Source organism: Oncorhynchus masou, chromosome 18, assembly GCF_036934945.1.
Source record: "Oncorhynchus masou masou isolate Uvic2021 chromosome 18, UVic_Omas_1.1, whole genome shotgun sequence".
NCBI classification, from domain to species: Eukaryota; Metazoa; Chordata; class Actinopteri; order Salmoniformes; family Salmonidae; genus Oncorhynchus; species Oncorhynchus masou.
This window is the reverse complement of record NC_088229.1, coordinates 19,779,426-19,803,859: the sequence shown is the minus strand read 5'-3', so window position 1 is coordinate 19,803,859 and position 24,434 is coordinate 19,779,426. Positions and strand designations below refer to the sequence as shown.

The 24,434-nt window shown below is 45.9% G+C and overlaps 1 protein-coding gene and 1 pseudogene across 3 annotated transcripts in view; both read left to right on the top strand.

Moving 5' to 3' along the window:
• Positions 1–13,988: 13,988 nt before the first annotated feature.
• The window catches only part of LOC135559316 (uncharacterized protein DDB_G0271670-like), a 31,558-nt pseudogene continuing 21,112 nt past the window's right edge, over positions 13,989–24,434 (top strand).
• LOC135504148 (plexin-A2-like) overlaps positions 21,953–24,434 on the top strand; it is a 467,742-nt gene continuing 465,260 nt past the window's right edge. For all 3 annotated transcript variants that reach the window (XM_064922474.1, XM_064922472.1, XM_064922473.1), the window contains exon 1: positions 21,953–22,529. The gene's annotated coding sequence lies outside the window, so the exon portion shown is untranslated. The remainder of the gene's footprint in view (positions 22,530–24,434) is intronic.

Here is a 24,434-nt window from a genome sequence, read left to right as displayed (position 1 = left end):
TTGAAACACACACACACATCAGAGCAGACAGGTCGAGAGAGCTGATTGGCAGCTTTAGGAATGTGTGTTGTAAAGGAGATTGTTTTCTTGTGTCCTGGAGAGACACAGGTCAGGGAGAGGCCGTCACAGGACATGAGCTGTTCATGCAGGGAGAGTGAGCCTGCACAGCAACTGACACACAGGGTTATGTTTAGGGTCAGGCAGAATGCAGGCTTGTTTTTGTGACCTGTCAGGTGCTGAGGATTCTGATGGTACATTCTGTATGGCTGAAAGGCTGATGGAACATGTGTTTATGGCCGTTATTATGAATGATAATACATTTGTAAGATTGGTAAATATATACTGAACAAAAATATAAACAAAACATGCAACAATTTCAACTATTTTACTGAGTTACAGTTCATATCAGGAAATCAGTCAATTGAAATACATTCATTAGGCCCTAATCTATGGATTTCACATGACTGGGAAGGGGCACAGCAGTGGTTGGGACTGGGAGGGCATTGGCCCACCAATGTGTGAGCAAGGCCCACCCACTGGGGAGCCAGGCCCAGCAAATCAGAATTAGAGCTTTATTACAGACCGAAATACTCCTCAGTTTCATCAGCTGTCCGGGTGACTGTCTGGGTGAAGAAGCCGGAAGTGGGCTGGCGTGGTTACAAGTGGTCTGCGATTGTGAGGCCGGTTGGACGTACTGCCAAATTCTCTAAAACGGCTGTTGGAGGCGGCTTATAGAAATTAACTTTAAATGATCTGGCAACAGCTCTAGTGGACATTCCTGCAGTCAGCATGCCAATTGCACGCTCCCTCAAAACTTGAGACATCTGTGGCATTGCGTTGTGTGACAAAACTGCACATTTTAGAGTGGCCTTTTATTGTCCCCAGCACAAGGTGCACCTGTGTAATGATCATGCTGTTTAAGCAGCTTCTTGATATGCCACACCTGTCAGGTGGGTGGATTATCTTGGCAAATGAGAAATGCTCACTCACCGGGATGTCAACAAATTTGTGCACTGCATTTGAGACAAATACGTTTTTTGCGCGTATGGAAAATTTCTGGGATCTTTTATTTCAACTCGTGAAACATGGGACCATCACTTTACATGTTGCATTTATTTTTTTGTTCAGTGTATATGTTTTTCTTGGAGATGATGAGAATGTTCCTCACAAGCAGTCAGGAAATCAAATCTACCTGTTCTTCAAGGCAAAACCATGCATTGTTTACTACATCATGCATATTTAACAATAACATTACTTTGGATGATGATCATCAATCCAATTCATACATGAGTAATCAAAGTGGGTATATTTGATGCATCACTTAGATTGACTAACATTTCATTTATATAAAATTTTACCTCTGTTTTGCATGCATCAAATACAATTATATTGCCAATCCAGTATCTCGAAAAATGTCTTTGGAAAAAGGAATTTTGGAGGCAATCCAAAGGCTAGTCATACATTTTTTATATTATTTTTGTATATAATGATAGCAGCTCAGAAGTCCTGCAGGATACATTTGGTGGTGCTTCAGAGTGAATTAATCTAATTTAAACTTAAATCTGCAGCAACATGGAGTTATGAGAGAGAGAGAGAAGAGACAGAGAGCGAGGTACTGTGAGCCTTTGTTTTTTGGCTTGGAATATGGTTATGGGCCCGGGTGTGCTTGTACGTGTGCATGTGTGCATGCTGTGTGTGTATATCTGTATGTCTAATTCAATTACTCCATAGCTTGTAAGGTTCTCCTCAAGGTCTCTGTGGATTTCCTTTGGTCACGTATCCCCTGCGTCCATCCCCACTGCTCTCTGACACACTGACGAACAAAGGAGAGTTAATGACAATGTCACAATCTGATCCTGGCATTTCCCCATTGACACCCTCAATCCCCCATCTACATTTCCTATCTGCATGGGCCGGTGGCTGGGCCGGTTGGGGCGCGTGGTAAAGGCCAACCAGGATTAAAGTATCAGGGTATCACCATGGATGTGATGCGAGCCGAGCGGAGCTGCCTCCTCGACGGACAGGCAGGCAGGCAGCAGGCAGGCCTCTAAATCCCTGTCTAGAGCGAACCAGGACACACATGGCGCTAAGCTCTCATCAGTCTCACCCTCTGCCTTGAGACGCTGCTCTCTTCTCATACCCAGGAGATCAGACAGACATGTAATGTAGTGGTGGTTGTAATTGCTTCCTTCTCTATTCGATCCCTGTCTTCTATGTCAGTGTGATATTATTAACCAAAATGGCATGAAGGAGAAGATAGGGTTTTCATGTCTGGGAACCTGGTGGTGATTTTGTCTCGGAGCATGGTGGGCAATGAACGTGATCAGTCATTAATGATCAATGAATTTGATCATAGAGACATCAATCTCAACAACCAAATGCCAGCATTCTGCATTTACAAGAATAATATGAATCATATTACTAATGAAATATCATGTGTTTATTGTTTGGTATTGGAGAAATATTAACAATATGAATGATATTTTATTTTCTCCTTGTTTTCTAGCTGTTATGGTGACCTCTTGACTTGGGTTCCAATGCTACCGGTAGTTGATCAAAGCTACTGGAATCTTCAGTAATGTTGGTTAAAAAAATCTATATATCTATTGGAACTTGGTAATTTATTCATATATAGTATTTTTTTTTTATATATCTGTGTCTATATGGTCCGTGAGTTTCTAGTGGAATAGAACATATGGTTCAAGAGAAAATAGACTAATTAATCAAAAATACCATCTAATCAACAATGGCTGTCACACCCTGATCTGTTCCACCTGTCTTTGTCATTGTATCCAACCCCCTCCAGGTGTCGCTCATCTTTCCCATTATTCCATGTGTATTTAAACCGGTGTTCTCTGTTAATCTGTTGTTAGTTCGTCTTGTTTGTCAAGTCAACCCTCATTTTTGTATCAGTTCCTGCTTTTCCCCAGTCTCTCTTTTCTCGTCCTCCTGGTTTTGACCCTTGTCTGTCCTTACACTGAGCCTGCCCGACCACTCTGCCTGCCCCTGACCCTGAGGCTGCCTGTCGTCACGTACCTTTGCCCCGTCTCTGGATTACCAACCTATGCCTGACCTGACCCTGAGCCTGAGCATGCCTGCCGTCCTTTAAATTTGCCCCTGTTGCTGTAATAAACATTGTTATTTCGACACGGTCTACATCTGGGTCTTACCTTATCCTGATAGTACGAACTGTCTATGTCAGAGCCAGCAGACCCGGAACAGCTGCGCGACGCTATCTCCTCCCAAGGATCCACCATCGGGAGGCACGAGGAACTGCTTCGTGGCCTTATGGAGGGGGTCCAAGTGTTGGCTGAATGCCATGACCGGGAAACAGTTTGCTGGAGCAATTCCGCGGGTTGTCTGGGAGGCAGCCTACCACGGTGGTAAACCCACAGTCCCTCAGTAACCCAGCTGCTTGCAGCGCCATCTCATCGGCCACTCCACCTTCTCAGGAGCCCCGTTTATCCCCCGGAACACTTCAATGGAGAGTCGAGCACCTGTCGGGCATTTCTTACTAAGTGTGCCCTCATTTTCGAGCATCAGGCCTCCTCCTTCCCATCGGTTCGCTCCAAGGTAGCCTATGTCATTACTCTGATGTCCTGGAGGGCTCTCATCAGCCATATGCGTTAGTCTGAAGGGGTTTGTGGGGGAGGTGAAGAAGGTTTTGTATGCCCCGTTCTCCGGGAGAGAAGTTGCCTGGGAGCTAATCCAGCTTTGGCAGGACTCCTGCATTGTGGCTGACTATGTGGTGGATTTCCGCACAGTGGCAGCGGAGAGTGCTTGGAAACAGGATGCACTGTTCGATATGTTCCTGCACGGTATCTCGGAGGAGGTCAAGGACGAGCTTGCTGCTCGGGAGTTACCTACCAATCTCGATTCCCTCACCACTTTGGCCATCCAAATCGATGGGCGACTAAGGGAACGACGGAGGGAGAGGAAATTTGACTTCGCTCGAATGTCCAGGGATTCCACCTTGCCTCCGAATCATTCCGGAAGTCCCAGATGATCCCGTTGCCGAGAAAACCCGAGGCCTCCCGACCTTCACCGAGAGTTGCCGGAGACGGATGAGTCACCACTTCCCGAACCTATGCATCTAGGTAGACCTGGGCTATCGCCAGCAGAACGGCAATACGGGATCAATACGAAGAGTTGTCTGTATTGCCGGTCTCTTGGTCATTTTGTGTCCTCTTGTCCTTTAAAGAGATCAGGCTCACGGGTCGGAACGAGTACTCTGGTGGGCCATATGAAGAACTTTCCTGTTTCCCTTGCTCACACCCTGTTTATGCCATTCTGGACGTTTTTTGGACGCTACTCTGGCTTCCAAGCTGAACATCCCCACTCAGCCTCTCTCCACTCCCATGATTGCTAGAGCGCTGGACGGACCCTCTGTAGGCCGGGTCACTCATATTACCACTCCCATCAACCTATAGGTGTCAGGGAATCACAGCGAGACTATTCAATACCTGTGGTATTGGGATTCTCCTGGCTCCAGTGACACAGTCCCCTCATCAACTGGTCTACTGGTGCCATCATGGGTTGGAATCAGTTCTGCCACGCCCAGTGTCTAAAGTCAGCGCAACCTGCCCCGGGACGTCTTCCTGGGGGCTTGGGAAGGTGCCCAGAACCTCCCCACCATTCCCACGGAGTACCAGGACCTTCGGGAGGTATTCAACAAGGCCCGGAACATTTCACTACTGCCACACAGGGCCTAGCACCACTCCGCACCGGGGTCGACTGTACTCGCTGTCGAAACCGGAGATAGACACCTACATTGGGGACTGCAGGATTTATACGTCCTTTGTCCTCTCCCACTGGCGCAGGAGCCCGTGCATCGAATACCGAGGACTCAATGACACAACAGTGAAAAACTATCTACCTGCTACCACTCATCTCCTCTGCCTTTGAGCCTCTCCAGGGGGCCACCTTGTTTTCCAAGCTGGATCTACGTAACGCCTGCTACCTGGTGCAGACACGAGAGGAGGATGAGTGGAAGACCGCCTTCAACACGGCCAGCAGCCAACGCGAGTATTTGGTCTGGCCATTTGGCCTCACCAACGCCCCTGCTGTGTTCCAGGCTCTGGTAAATTATGTTCTCCGTGACATGTTGAACCGGCTCGTCTTTGTCTACATTGATGACATCCTTATCTTCTCCCGTTCCCCCCAAGAACATGTGCTCCATGTCCGACAGGTTCTTCAACGCCTCCTGGAGAACCAGCTGTTTGTCAAGGCAGAGAAGTGTGAGTTCCATCGCTCCACCATCCCCTTTCTGGGGTACATCCTCTCTGTCCAGATGGATCCCGGGAAGGTGAGGGCGGTGGTGGATTGGCCCCAGCCTTCATTCAGGGTGTAGCTGCAAAGTTTCCAGGGTTTCACCAACTTCTAGCATCGCTTCATCTGGGGTTACAGCACCCTGGCTATCCCCTGTTATAACTCACTTCTCCCAAGGTTCTGCGGACCCGGCGTTCTGGGACCTCAAACATCCCTTCACCACTGCGCCCATCCTGGTTGGTGGAGGCCGATGCGTTGCAACGTTCTGCCCTGGACCTGAAGATGCGCTACCGTTCAAAAGTTTGGGGTCACTTCGAAATGTCCTTGTTTTCCATGAAAACATACATGAAATGAGTTGTAAAATGAATTGGAAATATAATCAAGACATTGACAAGGTTATAATGATTTTTAATTTAAATAATAATTGTGTCCTTCAAACTTTGCTTTTGTCAAAGAATCCTCCATTTGCAGCAATAACACCCTGGCAGACCTTTGGCATTCTAATTGTCAGTTTGTTGAGGTAATCTGAAGAGATCTCACCCCATGCTTCCTGAAGCACCTCCCACAAGTTGGACTGGTTTTATGGGCACTTCTTACGTGCCATACGGTCAAGCTGCTCCCACAACAGCTCAATAAGGGTTGAGATCCGGTCCTGTGCTGGCCACTCCATTATAGACAGAATACCAGCTGACTGCTTCTTTCCTAAATAGTTATTGCATAGTTTGGAGCTGTGCTTTCACCAATTTGTAAGTCGCTCTGGATAAGAGCGTCTGCTAAATGACTTAAATGTAAATGTAAATGTAATGCTTTGGGTCATTGTCCTGTTGTAGGAAGAAATTGGCTCCAAATAAGCGCCGTCCACAGGGCATGGTGTTGCAAAATGGAGTGATAGCCTTCCTTCTTCAATATCCCTTTTACCCTGTACAAATCTCCCACTTGATCACCACCAAAGCACCCCCAGACAATCACATTGCCTCCACCATGCTTGACAGATGGCGTAAAACACTCCTCCAACATCTTTTCATTTTTTCTGCGTCTCACGAGTGTTCTTCTTTGTGATCCGAACACCTCAAACTTAGATTTGTCTGTCCATAACACTTTTTCCAATCTTCAATCTTCAATCAATCTTTCCAATCTTCCTCTGTCCATTATCTGTGTTCTTTGCCCATGGTAATCTTTTATCTTTACTGGCCATTCTGAGACATGGCTTTTTCTTTGCAGCTCTGCTTAGAAGGCCAGCATCCCAGATTCGCCTCTTCACAGTTGATGTTGAGACTGGTGTTTTGCGGTTACTATTTAATGAAGCTGCCAGTTGAGGACTTGTGAGGCCTCTGTTTCTCAAACTAAACACTCTAATGTACTTGTCCTCTTGCTCAGTTGTGCACCGAGGCCTCCCACTCCTCTTTCTATTCTAGTTAGAGACAGTTTGCGCTGTTCTGTGAAGGGAGTAGTACACAGCGTTGTACGCTGGCAATTTCTCGCATGGAATAGCCTTCAATTCTCAGAACAAGAATAGACTGACGAGTTTCAGAAGAAAGGTCTTTGTTTCTGAAGCCTGTTTCTGAAGCCTGTAATCGAACCCACAAATGCTGAGGCTCCAGATACTTGTCACAATCGTTGAATGAGGAGGACCAAAGCGCAGCGTGGTGAGCATACATATTCCTTTATTTCGGATGACGCTGACAAAAACAATAACCATACAAAAACGATCATGAAGCCTAAGGGCTATACTGCTACAAACAAAGACAACTTCCCACACCCACAGGCGGGAAAAGGGGTACCTAAGTATGGTTCCCAATCAGAGACAACGATAGACAGCTGTCCCTGATTGAGAAGCATACCCGGCCAAACACAATGAAATAGAAAACATAGAACACAAAACATTGAATGCCCACCCCAAGTCACGCCCTGACCAAACCAAAATAGAGACATAAAAAGGATCTCTAAGCTCTGGGCGTGACAATACTCAACTAGTCTAAAGAATGCCAGTTCTATTGCTTCTGTAATCAGTACTACTGTGCTAACATAATTGCAAAAGGGTTTTCTAATAATCAATTAGCCTTTTAAAATGATGAACTTGGATTAGTTTACACAATGTAACATTGGAACACAGGAGTGACGGCTGCTGATAATGGACCTCTGTACGCCTATGTAGATATTCCATGAAAATCAGCCGTTTCCAGCAACAATAGTCATTTACAATATTAACAATGTCTACACTGTATTTCTGATCAATTTGATGTTATTTTAATGGACAAAAAATGTTATTTTCTTTCAAAAACAAGGAAAAACCGCGAGCATTTGAACGGTAGTGTACATCCCTGCGCCTTCTTCTCCCATCACCTCAACGCCACAGAGAAAAACTATGATGTGGGAAATCGTGAGCTTCTCGCAGTGAAGATGGCATGGAGGAATGAAGGAACTGACTGGAAGGGGCGGAAGATCCGTTCATCGTATGGACCAACCACAAAAATCTGGAGTATCTCCGCACCGCCAAACGCCTCAACTCCAAGCAAGCTAGATAGGCCCTGCTGTTCACACGGTTCAACTTCTCCCTCTCTTATCGGCCGGCATCCTAGAATGTCAAGCCGGATGCACTGTCTCGCCGATATAGCCCCACGGCTATTACCCCAGAGTCCGAGACCATCCTTCCTACCTCCTGCCTGGCAACGGCACTCAGCTGGGTTATAGGGAAAGAAGTCCGGGAGGCACAGCATTCCCAGCTGAATCCCGGGGGGGTAAGGTGATCCCGATAACAGGATGTCCATGCCTGGTGCGGTCCACTCCATGGTCCTGGAGTGAGCCAGGGTCCCGCCTGACCCTGGCATTTGTGTAACGAAGCTTTTGGTGGCCCACCATGGTCCCTGACGTCTCCGCATTCATCACCGCTTGCACAGTGTTAGCTCAGTGTTAACACACAATTAAAAGCAAATAACCTACTGGAAGCCTCTCCAACGTAATCCAGATAGAGTCAGGAATTCCCCAGGGCAGCTTTCTAGGCCACTTACTTTTTATCAATCTTTACTAATGACCTGCCACTGGCTCTAAGTAAAGCCTGCGTGTCTTTGTATGCTGATGACTCAACACTATACATGTCAGCTACCACAGCAAGTGATATCACTGCAATAATTTACAATAAGCTACTGTCAGTTTCAGAATGGGTGGCAAATTATTACTAAACATTCCAAAAACTAAAAGCACTGTATTTGGGACAAATCATTCACTAAACCCTAAACCTCAACCAAATCTTGCAGTGACTAATGTGGAAATTGAGCAAGTTACAGAGACTAAATTACTTGGAGTAACCCTGGATTGTAAACTGTCATGGTCAAAACATATTGATACATCAGTAGCTATGATGAGGAGAGGTCTGTCCATATTAAGCACTGTTCTGCCTTCTTAATAACACTATCAACAAGGTAGGTCCTACAGGCCCTAGTTTTGTCGCACCTGGATTACAGGTCAGTCGTGTGGTCAGGTGCCACAGATGGATTTAGGAAAAATACAATTGGCTCAGAACAAGGCAGTACGGCTGGCCCTTAAATATTCACGGAGAGCTAACATTAATAAAATGCATGTCAATCATTCCTGGCTCAAATTTGTGAGAAGTATTGACATAATGAATGCATAAACTGTCTGTTTAAACTATTAGCATATAGCTCAGAAACACATGCATACCCTACAAGACATGCCACCAGAGGTCTCTTCACAGTCCCCAAGTACAGAACAGACTACTGGAGGCACACAGTACTACATAGAGCCATGACTACATGGGACTCTATTCCACATCAGGTAACTGATGTAAGCAGTGGAATCAGATTTAAAAAACAGATACAAATACACCTTATGGAACAGCGGGGACTGTGAAGAGACACACACACAGGACCAGACACACACATACACACACATGATAACATACGCACTATACACACACATACACATGGATTTTGTATTGTAGAAATTGTATGTGGTTGTAGAGTAGTGGCCTGAGGACACAAACTTAATGTTTTGTGAAATATATTGTAATGTTTTTAAAATGGTATATAACTGCCTTCATTTTGCTGGACCCCAGGAATAGTAGCTGCTGTCTTGGCAGGAACTAATGGGGAGCCATAATAAATACAGACTATGTTTTGTAGGCTATACTGTCTATTTTGTTTAGGCTATACTGTCTATTTTGTGTAGGCTATACTGGCTATTTTGTGTAGGCTATACTGTCTATTTTGTTTAGGCTATACTGTCTATTTTGTTTAGGCTATACTGACTATTTTGTGTAGGCTAAACGGACTATTTTGTGTAGGCTATACTGTCTATTTTGTGTAGACTATACTGACTATTTTGTGTAGGCTATACTGACTATTTTGTGTAGGCTAAACTCACTATTTTGTGTAGGCTATACTGACTATTTTGTGTAGGCTAAACTCACTATTTTGTTTAGGCTATACTGACTATTTTGTGTAGGCTATACTGTCTATTTTGTTTAGGCTATACTGACTATTTTGTGTAGGCTAAACTCACTTTTATGTTTAGGCTATACTGACTATTTTGTTTAGGCTAAACTGTCTATTTTGTTTAGGCTAAACTGACTATGTTGTTTAGGCTAAACTGTCTATTTTGTTTAGGCTATACTGACTATTTTGTGTAGGCTAAACTGACTATTTTGTGTAGGCTAAACTGACTATTTTGTGTAGGCTAAACTGGAGGAAAGGAGGGGGAGGAAAGACAATCAGTGGCAGCTAATAGGCCGGTGACGACGACCGCCGAGCGCCACCCGGGAAGGGAAGCCACCCTCGGTCGGACTCGTGACAGTACCCCCCCCCGGCGCGCGGCTCCCGCAGCACGCCGCCACCTGCCTCGAGGTCGCCCTGGAGGACGAGGTGCAGGGAGATCCGGATGGAGGCGATGGAAATCCCTCAACATGGATGGATCCAAGATGTCCCCCACCGGTACCCAGCACCTCTCCTCCGGACCATACCCCTCCCAGTCCACGAGGTATTGCAGGCCCCTCACCCGGCGTCTTGAGTCCAGAATGGCCCGGATCGTATACGCCGGGGACCCCTCGATGTCCAGAGGGGGAGGGAGAGACCTCCGGCACCTCACTGTCCTGCAGGGGACCAGCTACCACTGGCCTGAGGAGAGACACATGAAACGAGGGGTTAATATGATAATAGGAAGGGAGTTGTAATCGATAACACACCTTGTTTATTCTCCTCAGGACTTTAAAGGGCCCTACACACTGCGGACCCAGCTTCCGGCAGGGCAAGCGGAGGGGTAGGTTTTGGGTTGAGAGCCAGACCCTGTCCCCCGGTACAAACACGAGGGCCTCACTGCGGTGGCGGTCAGCACTCCTCTTCTGCCATCCACTCGCTTGTTGTAGAGATTCCTGGATGGCCCTCCAGGTCTCCTTGGAGCGCTGTACCCATTCCTCCACCGCAGGAGCTTCGGTCTGGCTCGGATGCAATGGTGCCAGGACCGGCTGGTACCCCAACACACACTGAAAAGTGGACACATTAGTAGAGGAGTGGTGTAGTGAGTTCTGGGCCATTTCAGCCCAGGGAATGTATCGTGCCCACTCCCCTGGCCTATCCTGGCAATACGACCGCAGAAACCTACCCCACCTCCTGGTTCACTCTCTCCACCTGCCCATTAATCTCGGGGTGATAACCGGAGGTCAGGCTGACAGAGACCCCCAAATGTTCCATGAAGGCCCTCCATATGAATTGGGGGCCCCAATCAGAAACGATGCCCTCCGGCACCCCGTAGTGCCGAAAGACATTGGTGAATAATGCCTCCGCAGTCTGTAGGGCTGTAGGGATACCGGGCAACGGGAGGAGACGGCAGGACTTAGAGAACCGATCCACAATCACTAGAACCGTGGTGTTCCCCTGAGACGGCGGAAGATCGGTCAGGAAATCTACGGATAGATGTGACCATGGCCGTTGTGGAATGGGGAGGGGTTGTAACTTCCCTCTAGGAAGGTGCCTAGGAGCCTTACTCTGGGCGCACACCGAACAGGAGGAGACATAACCTTTAATGTCCTTAGCCAAAGTAGGCCACCAATACCTCCCCCGAAGGCTCCCCACTGTCCTCGTCACCCCAGGGTGACCCGAGGAGGGTAGGACGTGAGCCCACCGAATCAGTTTGTCCCGAACACCAAACGGCACGTACTTACGCCCCGCCGGACACTGAGGAGGTGCGGGTTCTGCCCGTAACGCCCGCTCGATGTCCGAGTCCACCACCCATACCACTGGTGCTACCAGTTTTGAGGCGGGAACGATGGCAGTAGGTTCGGTGGACCCATCCTCCGTGTCGTAAAGGCGGGACAGTGCGTCAGCCTTTACGTTCTGGGAGCCCGGTCTATACGACAATGTAAACCGGAACCGGGTGAAGAATATGGCCCACCTTGCCTGACGTGGGTTAAGTCTCCTAGCTGCCCGAATATACTCCAGATTCTGGTGTTTGGTCCAGATGAGAAAGGGGTGCTTAGCCACCTCAAGCCAGTGTCTCCACACCTTCAGAGCTCTAACCACCGCTAGCAACTCCCGGTCCCCCACATCATAGTTACTGAGCTTCCTTGAGAAAAAAGCGCAGGGGCGGAGTTTTGGTGGCGTTCCCGAGCGCTGTGATAGCACGGCACCCACCCCAGCCTCGGACGCGTCCACCTCCACTATGAATGCTAGAGAAGGGTCCGGATGCGCCAACATGGGCGCATCAGTGAACAGCGCCTTCAACTTGTTGAAAGCTCCGTCCGCCTCTGCTGACCACTGCAACCGCACCGGACCCCCCTTCAGCAGTGAGGTAATGTGAGCCGCAATCTTGCCAAAACCCCGGATAAACCTCCGGTAGTAGTTGGCAAAACCCAAAAACCGCTGCACCTCCTTTACCGTGTTCGGAGTCGGCCAATTACGCACGGCCCTAATGCGGCCGCCCTCCATCACCACCCCCGAGTTGGAAATGCGATAACCCAGAAAGGAGACGGCTCGTTTAGAGAACACGCATTTCTCAGCCTTTACGTATAGGTCATGCTCCAGCAGTCTACCAAGCACCTTACGTACCAGAGACACATGCACGGTGTGAGTGGCCGAGTAGATCAGAATGTCATCAATATAAACCACCACTCCCTGTCCGCACAGGTCCCTGAGAATCTCATCTACGAAGGATTGGAAGACGTCTGGAGCATTCTTTAACCCATATGGCATGACGAGGTACTCATAGTGGCCTGATGTGGTACTAAATGCGGTTTTCCACTCGTCTCCCTTCCGAATACGCACCAGACTATACGTGCTCCTGAGATCCAGTTTTGTGAAGAACTGCGCTCCGTGAAATAATTCCACCGCCGTAGCGATGAGAGGTAGATGGTAACTATATACCTCTGTGATGGCGTTTAGACCTCTATAATCAATACACGGATGCAAACCTCCCTCCTTTTTCCTCACAAAAAAGAAACTCGAGGAGACGGGTGAGATGGAGGGCCGAATGTACCCCTGTCCCAGCGACTCCGTGACATATGTCTCCATCGCCAATGTCTCCTCCTGGGACAATGGGTACACGTGACTCTTGGGAAGCGCAGCATTTACCTGGAGATCTATCGTACAATCCCTTCCCGGTGCTCCCTATGATTCCCTTGCGTCACCATGTCAAGTGGGACCGTGGTCTCCCTGGTCTCCCTGACCATCCCTGACCCTAATGGCCAGCTATCTAGGGAGTGCACGGGGAAAGGAGAATCTATCGGCACCAGCGGAACCCCTAACTTAAGGGCGAGTCCGCGATCCATAAAGTTCCCAGCTGCGCCTGAATCGACTAGTGCCCTATGCTGGGAAGAGGGAAAAAGTGAAGGAAAAAAGTTAAGACAAACAAGTGGCCAACAAGGGGTTCTGGGTGAGTTTGATTCTGAACCACCTGGGGTGATCGAGAAGCGTTCCGCCTGCGATCTCTACTCCCAGACGGACCCCCCCAGCACCGATCAGACGTGTGTCCTCTCCGACCACAGCTGGTGCAGAGGGAGCCTCCTCCTCCGGTACCCCTCGGCACAGCCCCTCCCAACTCCATCGGAATGGGAGTGGAGGTGGTGGTGGAACGCACAGGACCCTCTCCGAACGCCCGCGGGCAGCCAGCAGATTGTCCAGTCGAATGGAAATGTCAATCAGCTCATCCAGTGAAAGAGTGGTGTCCCGACACGCTAACTCCCTGTGGACGTCCTCCCGGAGACTACACCTGTAGTGGTCAATAAGGGCCCTGTCGTTCCACCCAGATCCTGCTGCCAAGGTCTGGAACTCCAGCACGTAATCCTGGGTACTCCTCCTCTCCTGCCTGAGATGAAATAGTCGTTCTCCCACCGCTCGGCCGTTTGGAGGGTGATCAAACACGGCACGGAAGCGGCGGGAAAACTCTGGGTAGTGCTCCCGCGCTGAGTCTGGGCCATTCCAGACTGCGTTCGCCCACTCCAGAGCACGACCCGTGAGGCAGGAGATGAGGACACTCACCCTCTCCGATCCCGAGGGAGTGGGTCTGATGGTGGCCAGGTAGAGCTCCAGCTGAAGCAGAAACCCCTGGCAACCTGCCGCCGCTCCATCATAAGCCCTAGGTAGCGTCAGACGGAGGGTGTTGGAGTCGGGAGATGGGGAGTCCGGAGCCGGGGGTGCCGAAGGTGGAGAGAGGAGACCACTCCTCTCCCATCGGTCCATGCTCTCCATCACTTGGTCCATCGCGGATCCGATCCGATGAAGGACGGTGGTGTGGTGGTGCTCCTGCTGACTCCATTCAATCTTTGGGTGCGGGATTCTGTAATGCTCCGGGTGTCTTGGGTGTGGAGTCAGACGCAGGAGACAGAGAGTGCAATGCTGTGCTCCTTAATGCACCAATGCACCACAGGGTGCTCACAATAATAACGTCCCCAAAAACTGAAAATTCACGACCAGGAACAAACACGTTCCTCTACTACAGAGCCGAAGGTTACAATAATTAATCCCGCACAACAAACAGGCGGGCCGGCTGTCTAAAGAAGCCCAACTAATCATCACAAACAGGTGCTACCAATAAACATACAAGGAGGGGGAGGAAAGACAATCAGTGGCAGCGAATAGGCCGGTGACGACGACCGCCGAGCGCCACCCGGGAAGGGAAGCCACCCTCGGTCGGACTCGTGACAACTATTTTGTGTAGACTATACTGACTAATTTGTGTAGGCTATACTGACTATTTTGTGTAGGCTAAACTGACTATTTTGTGTAGGCTATACTGTCTATTTTGTTTATTCTATATTGACTATTTTGTGTAGGCTATACTGACTATTTTGTGTAGGCTGTGTTTTATAGTGCCGCTAAGTTTCCAATTCAGGTTTAAACTGTTACTGTGCATTGGTGCTCAAATCCACAGCGTAAGTCAGAGTAACACAGTTATCCCGTTCAGAGTGTTGCCAGTTTTTCTGTTATCTTTCACAGATGCATTTAGATAAATTCACTGGCTTGTTTTCACACAAAGTCTCAGGAACCTAGAAGGAAATGTGTTTCTTCAACATTGCAAAGTGGAACCTATCCTCTTATAATTACAAAGGATAAGGATATCCAAGGTTTCCTTGTTAGTATGCAAAACAATGCATCCTATATCTCACCGTGCCTCATTTCCGATGGTGGGGGGGGGGGATTTGAAATCGGCAGGAGATTACCCCATTAAGCAATTTGGTTCTGCTTAATAGTGGCTTGTTTGATTTGGTCTGGGCCATGAGATGAGCGACGAGCGTGTGAAATGATTGGGATGCATCGTGGTATCTTGTTCCTGCCAGTCTGCTGCGTGTGTGTGTCGCCTGCGCCGCGTGCCGAGCAGGCGTCCTCCACCGTAATAAGTAATAAGAGGTCATCCCTCGTGGAGTGTGAAAATGTGTCTAATTAAAGAAAATGCATTATCAAGAGCCCAGGCAGAGTGAATGGCCCGCGTAAAAATAAATATCCAGCAATTTCCTGAGATTCATATTCTGATAAACATCTTATTAAACCATCCACTCACTATCTAATGGAAACGTATTGTGCGAAGAAGACTTGAGCTAATTCTTTATGTGCATGTGTGTGTGTTGGGATGCAGTATGAATTAATGAGTAATACGAAACCTTTCCAACTTCTGTGAGGTATGGCCTATTTTGGATTTTTGCTCTCCTTGCAGTTAAGTGGGAGTGTAAATTACTTACTGCTGTGGGCGCATATACTTAATTGTTTTTTTATCATCATTATTCATCTGCCCCTGACAGCTTGATTGATGTGTTGAATGCTGGGCCATCTGCACATCTCCTGCCTGCCTGCGCCTCTCTCTACCTCTCTCTCTCTCTCTCTCTCTCTCTCTCTCTCTCTCGCTTCTATTTCTGATCCTCTGCTGCCGCGTTTCCCTGCGATGACAACTTGGTCCAACTGTCTCCAACATCTTGTTATGACATTATTCGGATGTGTGAGATTGTGACACAAACACACACATTTGTTCTGTTCCCAAACTGTGCCATGCCTGTGAAATGCCTTGGAGCAAGGACAAAATACTAATAAACACTTCAACATCACATTGGAAGGAGCAGCTCAGATGCAATTACCCTGTCCTCTCTGATTGGCTCTCAGAGGAAATGAATCGTATTTTTCTATTTAAGTTGATGAGCCCCCACAAGTACACAGATCCTTCCATCACAATATCTCCCTCAAAATATCTCCATTGAGACGTGTGTTTTAGGCACTCAGATCAGACCTTCAGATTATATTTAACCCAATACAGCGGGCGGTTCATTCACCCTGAAGAGAGGAGGAGGGGAGTCAACTGGTGGTATGGAGCAGAGCTGTGAAATCAGGCCGTCATTGAAAATAAGAATTTGTTCTTAACTGACTTGCCTGGTTAAATAAAGGTAAAATAAAAAATAAAATAAAAAATAATCAGAATATCTGTAAAATGGTGGTTGGCCTTTATTTCTTGAAACAATCACTACAGGCTTGGTTCCAATCATGGCTGTTTTATAACAAGTCTTGTAGTCTCTGTGAACAACCTGTGAAACCTTCCAACTCATTCTTTCTTTCTCAGTCTTTCACTCCCTCAATTCCCCCTCTGTCTTGACAGTGTTGGGTGAGCGGTAGGGTTGGCGTCAGTGGTGACCTGCTGCTGGGTCTCTCTGTGGCACGGGAGGTTGGTGGCACCTTAATTGGGAAGGATGGGCCCATGGTAGTGGCTGGAGCGGAATAGGTGGAATGGTATCAAATACATCAAACACATGGTTTCCATGTGTTTGATGCCATTCAAATTTGCTCCATTCCAGCCATTATTATGAGCCTCAGCAGCCTCCACTCCTCTATGGGTGGGCCATTAGTGATAATGGGCCACCTGTACGACTGCCTAACTGCACGGCAGCGTGGGTGGTGTGTGTGTGTGTGTGTGTGTGTGTGTGTGTGTGTGTGTGTGTGTGTGTGTGTGTGTGTGTGTGTGTGTGTGTGTGTGTGTGTGTGTGTGTGTGTGTGTGTGTGTGTGTGTCTGTGTCTGTGTCTGTGTCTGTGTCTGTGTCTGTGTCTGTGTGTGTGTGTGTGTGTGTGTGTGTGTGTGTGTGTGTGTGTGTGTGTGTGTGTGTGTGTGTGTGTGTATAACTGTGGTGTAGGTGGGTGGTCTCGGAGAGCCAGCCTGGCAGTGCTCCCCTGCACCTCTTGAGTCACTGTCTGTGTGTCTGTCCCGTAGGTACCCACAATTGAGAGCATCCTGGGCTCTCCAGAGGGTGGTGCGGTCTGACCAACGCATCACCCCCGGGCTCAAACTAACTGCCCTCAAACTAACTGCCCTCCAGAACACCTACAGCACCAGATGTCACAGGAAGGCCAAAAATATCATCAAGGACAACAACCACCCCCCAGCCACGGCCTGTTCACCCTGCTATCATCCAGAAGGTGAGGTCAATACAGGTGCATCAAAGCTGGGACCGAGAGACTGAAAAACAGCTTCTGTTTTCTGAAGGCCTTCCAACTGTTAAATAGAGGCACCTTAGAGGCTGCTGCTCTATATACATAGACTTGAAATCAATGGAACACTTGTCACTTTAATGTTTACATATTTTGCATTACTCATATTATATGTATATACTGTATTCTATTCTATTCTACTGTATTTTAGTCTATGTTGCTCCGACATTGCTCGTCCAAATATTTATATATTCTTAATTCCATTCCTTTACTTTAGATTTGTGTGTATTGTGTGTATTATTGTAAAATTGTTAGATATTCCTGCACTGTTGGATCTAGAAACACAAGCATTTAGCTACACCTGCAATAACATTTTCTAAACGTGCATGTGAGCATTAAATGTAATTTGATTTGATTTTAACTGTTTTGTACAAATAATTATCAGACTCAAGTTACAAATGCTGGTATATGTTTTCACAAAAGTAGTGCATTGGGTCTTTACTAGTCCTGTATTAGCAGACCAACATAGACATATTCAGTGAAGCATTCATTTTTTTCTGGCCCAACTACTTCCAGCGGCTATGCTCAAACTCATGTTCCAAGCATCTCAGCTGTAGAGTAAAGGTATTTACAATTTCCATTTGCCCATGTAAAATATGTTTACTATCTAGAGAATCCCACTAGTGACGCAACTGTGAACTCGGTACTGGGAACTCGGAAATCTCAGACCTACTGTAAGTGCGGGGAGAAAACAACCTCAGACTGGGAAATATTGGTTTAAACAGTCATCTAACTCGGAATGGCCTCTTTCTGGAGCTCCGACTTTCGAACCTGAAGATCACTGACATCACGGTTTGACCTCAAATTTTTCTGAGTACCCAGTTGTTTTGAATGCGACATAAAACCAGGGGTAGACTGTGGCTTATACGTCATGATGTGATGAAATGACATTCATAAGGAGACAGTATTGCTCTGCATTACTCCAGCAGTTGGCTTGCTCTCACTCTTTTTCACATGTGTATTTTGTGTGATTTCACATATGTTTTGGTTTGGAGTGTCACTGTGTGGTTTCATAGGAGCATTGCCAACAATCACAGGGGTGCACCAACAGGAGGAGAACAGAGCAACTTGCGACCCGATTGTCACTCCCCTCTCATGAGAATGCAGGTACAGAGCAAGAGGACAACCTGGAACGGACTTCCCCAAACCCAACAACTGGACAAAGACCTTTTTCCCTTTTTGCAGAACAATTTCCACCTTAGCCCATAAGAGGGTGGCCAGCATATTGAGACTACTTTTACCATCTTCTCGTTGAAAAATAAAATGTTCATACTGTTTGTTAAATCGCTGCCTCCTCATATTTTTGGCCACTGTCGTGGTTCCCAACTGGTCACTCTTATTGAACTTGAATATTTAGAGTTCTGGTGCTCTAACTCTCAACCAGCTGGCATAGTGTCACGTTCTGACCTTTATTTCCTTTGTTTTGTCATTATTTAGTATGGTCAGGGCGTGAGTTGGGGTGGGCAGTCTATGTTTGTTTTTCTATGATTTGGGTATTTCTATGTTTCGGCCTAGTATGGTTCTCAATCAGAGGCAGGTGTCATTAGTTGTCTCTGATTGATAATCATACTTAGGTAGCCTGGGTTTCACTGTGTGTTGGTGGGTGATTGTTCCTGTCTCTGTGTTTGTTTTCACCAGATAGGCTGTTTAGGTTTTCTCACGTTTATTGTTTTGTTAGTCTATTCATGTATAGTTTCTTTATTAAAGAACCATGAATAATAACCACGCTGCGTTTTGGTCCGCCTCTCCTTCAACTCAAGAAAACCGTTACACATAGTCTGTAACTTTTTTCTTAATTTAAAAATATACCGTTTTGAATGAAAACCAACACTTTGATTTTATTACACAGACGTCTAGCCAAACCACACGAGGACTGTACATACTACACAGACAGACAGTGTACCCAGCACCTGCTCTCCCAGACCCGATATGAATTGAGTTATGTTCCAATCGAACAAATCACTGCTTGTTCCAAACAAGCCTATGAGTAATGGATTCAAGAGCGGTGCTGTATTTGATTACCCCTGCTCTGCTCTGCCGTGGCTTGACTAAGATCCATTTGAGTCTTGAGTGGTAGGAGCTAGGTAGTGCTGCTGTGGGACTTCAATATGCCCTCCAACTATTGACCTAGGCCATCTGTAAGTGGGCTGTGCTTTTAGTTCAGTCACACACTAGATGGGTCTGCCTCCTGTACCTCCTGGCAGTTTACAGATACTTGTAATGGCAGACAGAAACCTGTCTTGTTTTCCTTTTCCTCACTGAAGAGAATGGGGCTAGCCTACTTTTTCCTTAATGTCTTCAAGAATGAAGCTTTGGTGGGGCATGGACCATTTTTCTATCATGGCAATAACAGAATGACCATTTTAAAGTGCTGGATCATCACAAGTATTTAGACACGTTGAGGAGTATGTAGCCTAATAATGTAGTTAATCAGTGGTATCTTTTCCTTTGGCAACATAGAGCGGAGTTGGGTGGATCAAGAGATCCCTATTTGCTGAATATTAGAGGCAAATGCATTAGTGAACTACCAGTAGTTCCAGTAACTGAATATAGAGGTACTAGGAACAGTTGATCAGATTGTACTTTAATAACTCAAATGTGAAAGACCAGGATGTGTTGGACACCTTCCTAGTGGCTAAGAGGCGACTTGGGGATGGAGAGAGGGAATTGATTAGCGTTAATGCAGCGCAACAAAATGGCTACTTAATGGGGTCTGGATTCCAGAACACTTACAGAGAGGGAGAATAAACTTAAAGGGATTTGTTGGGGGAAAAAAAGCAGATAAGGAGCAGCAGAGTGGAGGGAATTAGTGCTGAGGCTGGTTTTAAGCGCTCTTCTCATTACTTAAACAACAATGTTCTGTCGCCCCTGGGAGCACAGGGACTCGGAGGGCTGTGAAAGTTATACCTGATCATTATCTCAGAAGCAGAAAGAGCATGCATCTCAGAGCCAATCAACGACAGTTTTGGGTGCTCTAATGGCGGGCACTCAACAGAGGGTCACTGTGGATATATATGACTGCACACGGTAGTGTCTACTCACCTGGAAAGCACATTACAAGGACCAATAATGGCCTAAAAATTGCTTGTCTTTTGTCTGTCTTTCACTGCCTCTCTCTTTATCTATTGAGAGAGAGGATAAGCAGAAAGAGATACTTTGCAAAAAAATACTTAATGATAGATATTTTTAATTGGGCTTCAATTCACAATTTCAAAACTGGCCTATTATTTTTAATGCAAATGGTTGATTCATTCCCTAAACTGAGTAGCTTAGAAAATCTTTTTCTTCTTTTGAAGACCTGTGAGATTGTAGTAGGGCTATTGTATCGGGTCATTTATTACTAGGTAGAAGCTCCATGTTATGCCTATAGGTGGCAGTACTCTAACAGAATTGGCACCAGCATCTCCCCTCAAGTATCCTTCATTGTTGAGACTTCTTAAATCCCAATGCGCACCAGAACTGGCCTAACGGTATTGTAGAATGGGTGTAAGACGAAGAGGCTTATTACATGTTTGGATTACATTGGATTATATTGATAATATTCATACTTTTTTACTATATTAATACTTTTTAATACAATGATTTCTATTTCAATACATCAAATATAGCTTAAAAGCGTCTTCAATGCAGGTAGGCTAGACCAATGTCACTGAAACATCTTAAACTGAAACATCAGGTAGGCTAGACTAATGTAACTGAAACATCATCAGGTAGAAACATCTTAAACTGAAACATCTAGGCCAGACCAATGTAACTGAAAATGTAACTGAAACATCTTAAACTGAAACATCAGGTAGGCTAGACCAATGTAACTGAAACATCAGGTAGGCTAGAACAATGTTATTGAAACATCTTAAACTGAAACATCAGGTAGGCCAGACCAATGTAACTGAAACATCAGGGAGGCTAGACCAATGTAACTGAAACATCAGGTAGGCTAGAACAATGAAACATCAAGGCTCGACAATGTAACTGGGAGGGAGGCTAGACCAATGTTACTGAAACATCTTAAACTGTTAGAACAAAACTGAAAACAGGTAGGCTAGACCAATGTAATCAGGTAGGCTAGACCAATGTAACTGAAACATCAGGTAGGCTAGAACAATGTAACTGAAACATCTTAAACTGAAACATCAGGTAGGCTAGACCAATGTAACTGAAACATCAGGTAGGCTAGACCAATGTAACTGAAACATCAGGTAGGCTAGAACAATGTAACTGAAACATCTTAAACTGAAACATCAGGTAGGCTAGACCAATGTAACTGAAACATCAGGTAGGCTAGAACAATGTTATTGAAACATCTTAAACTGAAACATCAGGTAGGCTCGACCAATGTAACTGGGAGGGAGGCTAGACCAATGTTACTGAAACATCTTAAATACTTTCTTATATAAAAGTGTTTAAAGATTGTACCCACTTTATGGTGACCTTTCATTCCTTGGTAATCAATAATACAATTATATTTTCCCATAGCTTATAAATGAGATGAAATCAGAGGAAAGGGAAATTATTTATCCCAAAAGATAATTACTTTATTGTGTTCTCTACACTATCTTCCTACTTTTACTGGAGGCTGTTTTGATTGCCGCAAATGACACTGAGCAGAGCATATGGCCAAGCAACTTTTCGGAGGCACCGCACTGAAACAGTTAACACATGCACCATGCAAATGAGTCCGTGCTGCCGAAGTGTACAGGGGCCGGGTTTAAACGCTGTGGTTTGCTAGCGGTACTGTACGCTGGCGGGGTGCGCCGCAGCTTTCCATGCCAGTCTAACACAGCCCTGTGAGAAAGCGTGTGTGAATTTGTGCGGCAAGGTTGCTACGCAAACCGAAGATAGCCTACCCGCGGATGGCAAGTGAGGCTACAGCCGAATTCATAGAACAGGACATTACCCTGTAAACTGAAGGAATTCGCCGTATCCTAGGCATGCTCATGTGAATTACCATTTAAATAAATTGACGGTCAACCGAAGTTGAGCGCGCTGAATTTTCAGCATAGATTCGTTATTGTGGTGTTACCTAATATTACCCGTGTGAAACCGAGAATCGTCTTTTAGGGATTTTAGGATATAAATGAGGGGGAATTGGTTATCCGACATTTTATAGGAATTGGGAGTAAATAGGAGTACTCTAAATTGTTTGATGAACGCGTCGTCAGACTTTCTCGTGGTACTCGTAGAATTTTCCGTGGATGTAAGTAGAATACTCCATCACCTAAACGAAGAGAAGACCATCACAGCTTGTGTGATCAGAATTAAAATATCAGCAGCAGCTCCCATTGAAACCGAAAGGTGAGTGATAACGTTTAGCCTATGTTGTTATTATTTTTTATCTACCTAGACATAAATCAATTTATTATCATTTGGTTTTACATTTCGATGTCGATGCTGATGATGGCTACCAGCACAATTTTGTGTATTTTGCCTTGACACTTCTGCTAAATTATTAACTGCAGCCTAGTCTGCCACAAGAAAAATGTAGAGAATAATACGGCTGGTTATTACAAGGTTGTGGGATAAGCTGAATGAAAAATGCCCCAAAAATAGATTGGATGAATTTCAGTGCTGTTATTTTTCCAATGGTACCTGTTACTTTTCAATGAACGTGTAGACAAATGTAGGCATACGGGTTGTACAGCTTATAGACTCGTGCGTAAAACCACAATTACGCATAGCTCCTTTCAGCCAGGTTTTGGGTTTTTCCGGAGTCATATGTATGGCTCTGGGCTTTACCATCCACTCTATGACCTCACGGACAACCTTTCATAATGCAGCTGTCATCATCTCATTAAACTCATTTGATTGAGTTTGATATCCAGACAATCCTAAAATATTCATATTGCATTGTTCTGGGTTGATGTTATAAGACCTCTATTAAGCTGCAGTATTAAATCAGTTATCCGTTATTTTTAACTGACTATCATCCCAACGTATTTTCAATTACTTCCAATAATCAACAGACCAGTATCTATAGCTAATGATTCCCCCAGCATCAGCTCGCCATGCTGACCTTGACTGTGAACCTGCTGTTAGAGGTAAGTTAGAGCAGTGCTCCACAGAGTGAATAGAAAAATGTCCATCATAGTGGACAGACAGATTGTAGTGCCTATTTTAAGCCTTGTGTCTCATAAATGTGATCCAGCACGTGAGAACAAATGTGATTATTTTGCACCATGTAACTTGTTTCTGTTCTTTACTGCATTACCCGGGTCAGGGGGTTGGAATAACGGTTTTAAATGTACTCTCCGACACCGATTAGTCTACTCTTTCATCCATCCTTCTAACTTGTTTATATTCTATAACGCTGTTGCTATATGATAAAGGTTCCGATTGCAATGTGGTTGGCTGCAAGACTGAATAAGAGTTGCCGTTTTCCCCAAGCCTTGAAAGCAGCTAGAATCTAGACTTCTCATCTGTCGAAGCTCTGGACCAGCAGATGCACTCACAAATCTTCATTTTCCGTCACACACACACAGCGCCCGGGAAAGCGCTCATGACAGTGACTCTAAAGGAAAATAAATGTTGTCTTAGGGAGAAAAATTGCCTTACATTTGCATGACAATAACTTGCATCTGCCTATGACTGACGGAGAGCATATTAATCGTTGTGGCCATGCAATCAAACATTGTTTCTTCTTGGTAAAATCCGTTTTTGTATAGCTAAAGCGTGACCTACTCACATAATTATTTTAATATCAATTTCAAAGCGAAACAGCAGTTTGACCCCAGGAACAGCCACAAGGGTGGACATTGCATCCCTGGAAGAACAAACCACTAAACTCAGCCTTGGTCTGATTATCACATGCTCATTATATTCACCTAATTAACTCCAATCTGAACAGAAGCACAGGCACTGATAGTCTGGAATGGTAATAGCAGCGTTTCCCAAACTCGGTCCCTGGGACCCCAAGGGGTGCTGATTTTTTCTTCTTCCCCCAAACACTACACAGCTGATTCAAATTATCAACGCATAGTTGATTAATTGATTATTTAAATCATGTGTTGTGATTGGCCAAAACCAAAACGTGCACCCCTTGGGGCCCGAGGACCAAGTTTGGAAAACTCTGGGTTATATAATTACCAGTGTGTTTGTGTAGTGGGGCACTACCAGTTATAACATTATCACTGTGTTTGGGTAGTGGGACACTACCAGTTATAACATTACCAGTGTGTTTGTGTAGTGGGGCACTACCAGTTA